General features: G+C 41.1%; 1 non-coding gene across 1 annotated transcript; it reads right to left on the bottom strand.

Annotated features, from left to right (window-relative positions):
• Positions 1–631: 631 nt before the first annotated feature.
• LOC116156151 (U1 spliceosomal RNA) lies at positions 632–796 on the bottom strand. The gene has a single exon (XR_004140001.1). It is a non-coding gene; the product is annotated as a U1 spliceosomal RNA (small nuclear RNA).
• Between the last annotated feature and the right edge of the window lie 3,393 nt (positions 797–4,189).

Here is a 4,189-nt window from a genome sequence, read left to right on the forward strand (position 1 = left end):
TACTCTTCTGTGCCTGGCTTCTTCCAGTTATCATTATAGCTATGAGATTCATCCAGATGCTCACATCCAGCAGTAGTCTGTTCTTTTGTTGTTGCTGCATAGTATTTCATTTTATGAATATACTAAAATTTAGCCTTTGTCCTGTTGGTGGACATTTGATTTTTTTCCCCAAATTTTGGCTATATGACTAAAACTTCTATGAACACTCATATATGTCTTTTAGTTGGACAGATACACTCATATTTCTCGGAACCCTTTTTTTTTTTTTTTTTTTGCATTTGAAGCAGGGCCTGCACGAGAACCCGGTGGCTGCTGGGAAAGCTTCCCGGTGCCTCTGAGAAGTGCACTAACCGCCATACTAAGTAAGAACTTGAGCAAACGCTGCAAAGCGACCGAAAATGGTGCCCCACGCGGACAGCTGCTGTGAAGTTCCACCACGAGCCGCGCGAGACGCGTGGCGGGTGATGCACAGCTCCCCGCCGAACGAGAACAAGCCGCGCACACGCTGAGCCTTTGCCCGGGGGATGGACGGCCAAGACCCCGTCACCAACAGCGCGGGGGGTCAAGAAGCGCTTCTGGGAGAAAGAAAAAGAACACACAACAACAGCTCTGTGTTTTCATACCGCAAACTCAGGGGAAAGCGCCAACGCAGTCCCGCACTACCACAAATTATGCAGTCGAGTTTCCCACATTTGCGGAAATCGCAAGGGGTCAGCACATCCCGCGCGCGACGGATAAGCCTCGCCCTGGGAAAACCGCCTTCGTGATCGTGGTGTCTCCCCTGCCAGGCAAGTATCGGAAGCCATTTTTAATGTAATAGTTCTTGCTGCTTCTAACTTTCCAATGCTAGTGCCTACTCTGATATTTTATTTATTCATTTCTCCTGCTTTTCTTTTTAAAATGACTGCAAATGCAGTCATTTATCTTTTCACCATTTCCAAACAATCCTTAATTTGCACGTGTTAAATACTTAAAATGGTAAGAGGACACAGTTTTCTTAGTTGCGCAGACGGGTTCTTCATATCTTCCTCATTCCCATGGGTTTTCTTAATCCATCAAATGGAACTTTCAGTCCTAGATTTTTATGTACAGAGAACTTCTTTCAGCAGTGTTTTTGCAGATCCCAGTTTAACCCTAGAGAGTAAAGCTACTATTCGGCAAAACTGTTAGCTAATTTCTGCATATGCCAGCAGTTCTTAAGCTTTTTGGTCTCAGGATCTCTATACAGTCCTAAAAATTATGGAGGACCCCAAAGATTTTTTTGTTTATGTGACTATAGTTATTAATATTTACTGTTTTAAAGAAATTATAAAACTTTTACATATTTATTCATTTAAAAATAACCATAATAAACCCATCATGTGTTAACATAAATAACTTATTTTATGAAAAATAATGTGGACCCCCAATACTGTTTCAGAGACTCAAGGGGATCCCTAGACTACACTTTGAAGCACTGGCCCTTGCTTATGAGTTCCTTGTCCCATCATACCGTATTGTAGCAATCATCTGTTATTTTGACTTCCAAGCATCACATTCATCTTGGTGATAAAACCCTTCTTTCCTAAAGAGAACCTATCGCAGATGGTCCAGATGAGGCTGACCACACCTCTTTTCCCACTCAGTGATAAGCATGTGACCCCTGAATGGCTCAAGATTCTTAGGAACTCTCATGCTGAGCTATTAGAAAATTCTGTTTGTCCCTCTCTCTCTTTCCCCATCCTCTCCACTCCCTCTCCACACACCCACCCGGCCACCCCCTGAGGCTGTGAATCATGGCCTGACAACAACTTTCTTCCCCATTAGGTAGAGAGAGCTGTCTAAGAGCTGGAAAGACCCAGTCCTTGATGACATTTGAACAGTGAAGCAAGCCATGGCTGAAAAGCCCCTTTCCTCTTCTCAGTTCTATCAGCCATTTCCCTTTAGGTTAGATTTATATCACTGACAACTGAAGGAGACCTGATTAACACACATTGATAACATTTGCACATCAATGAAAATCCTCAATATTTAAGTGGAACATGAGAATTTCAGGCATTGTGGTAGTAGGACAACAGGCAGAACATTCAGAGGCATGGAGTCTTCCAGACATACAGGTCAGTAGTTCTAACATTTGGCTGCACCTCAGAATCAACTAAGGGAGCTTTTTCAAAACACAAATTTGTAGGCTTTGCCTAGAATACCCTGACTCAGTAGGTCTGTGATGGGGCCAAAGAATCTGTATGGTTAATAAGATCCCTCAGGGGAGTGGGTATAGCTCAAGTGGTAGAGGGCATGCTTAGCATTCACTGGGTCCTGGGTTCAAGCCCCAGTACCTCCTCTAAAAACAAACAAACAAACAAACCTAATTACCTCCCCTTCCCTCCAAAAAAACCTAAAATGAATAAATAAAAATTAAGAAAATAAGATCCCTTGGTGTTCCAGACACCATCAGTCCAAGATCTGGCACTGGGTAAACTCTAACTTAGGAAGCTATGCACTCCATCTGTAAGCACATGCTTGGTACAGTATGGATTTCTACACTTCTATAAAGAAAACTTTTTTGTCTGGTACAGGAATGCCATGATTATCAGAAATTCACTTAAGAGAAAGCCTGAAATTTATAAATTTGGTAAAATGTTCACACACAGCATAGCACCCTGATACTTCCCATCACTGCCTTTGTTCTTGCTTCTTTTCTACCTTTGGTCAAAGCTGAAGGAAAGTTAAAGAAACTTAATTAAGGCTTTAAATTAAAACCCAATTCATTTCTCACAGACTTTGGATCTTAACTTTAGATGTCACTGTCTCTTGAAGTCCAAAGATAACAATTTATGTAGATATTACTGAGCAAAGGAGTCTGGAAAGAGCAGTAAATTCAAATGCTAATGGAAGAAAAATCAAAAGTATTTTATCATGTGCTTTGGGGCTAAAGAAAAAAATCTCATCAGCTTAAGGAAATTGTAGTTATTAGCCCAAGAAACTCTCGAGACATAGAGAAGACCAAAGGTGAAAAGTCTATCAATATACATTGGGCTCTGCCATTTACCCTCAGGGAGCTGTAACACAGAACACTCAGTAGGTTTCCTCTATCCTTTTTCTCCTAACATACATACCATTTGGTTTGTGGAATTCCTCTCCTACTTCATATGACTTGGTGGGGCTCTTAATTATACTTATCTCTTTTCTCCAACCACTTCCCCTCACCATTACCGAAGTGGAGTAACTATGACCCAGGATTGGTCAATCATCCCACCACTTTGGTAACAGTCAACCGTTCAAGAACAGACACACAACCCTAGCAGAGCCAATCAGAATCCTTCCCTGAAATGGACATATGGGTATTGAGAGAGAGTCATTCTCTATTGGAGTTACTAAACTTGAAAGATGTGAAATTGGAGTTGTTGGAGACAGTTTCCCCAGAGGCTTATCTGGAGTAGAAAGAAACGAGGCCAAACCACGGAGAAAAGCAGGGCACAAAGACAGGGAAAGAAGAAAAGACTTGACCCATTGTTTGAGGCCCCGAATTCAGGTATGCTTAAAGCCAGAGCCTGCCCTAAACCACTCAGATATCAGAACCAATAAATTCCCTTTGGTTTTAGCTGAGTTATTTTAGGGTTCTCCCATCTGCAGTCAGAAGAGCCCTGATTAATGCACGTAGCTATTCCTCAATCTCATCTATGTCCCTAGCCTGAAAAAAGGGAAGAAAGTGTAATAAATGGTTTGCACCTGCTTAAGAAGTAAATCAAGGTATTCAAATCACTCAGAGAAGAGGGCTCTTGCTTCCTCTTTTGTACCACACCCCGCATATGCCCTCTAGCATCAAGAGTACATTTAATATTTTTATTTGGGGATGCATTTTGCGAGCAGCACAGTATTCTAGTTTGGAGTATTGTGAATGATTGTATTACTGTCTTTTCTAAGAGAACTCTTATTTTCTTTCCAGTATGTGACCTGTATAAACTTTGCTTTTTATAAAGAGGTTTTATTTTTATTTTACTACATTTTCTAAAGATACTTATAGTCAGCATGTTTTAGAGCCCTTATTTGGTCATTTTTAATGGAAGTCAATAAGACAATGTAAGTCACTTCGCAAAATTCCTAAAATGTAATTTATTCTCCTAAGCAAGGGAGGCTTGCATGACTCTTTATGTGCTCAGAAGTGATTGCTCCAGAAATTAGAGTGGATTCATAAAGTGACCCTGGAGCA

The sequence above is a fragment of the Camelus dromedarius genome, chromosome 8 (genome assembly GCF_036321535.1).
Source record: "Camelus dromedarius isolate mCamDro1 chromosome 8, mCamDro1.pat, whole genome shotgun sequence".
Taxonomy (NCBI): domain Eukaryota; kingdom Metazoa; phylum Chordata; class Mammalia; order Artiodactyla; family Camelidae; genus Camelus; species Camelus dromedarius.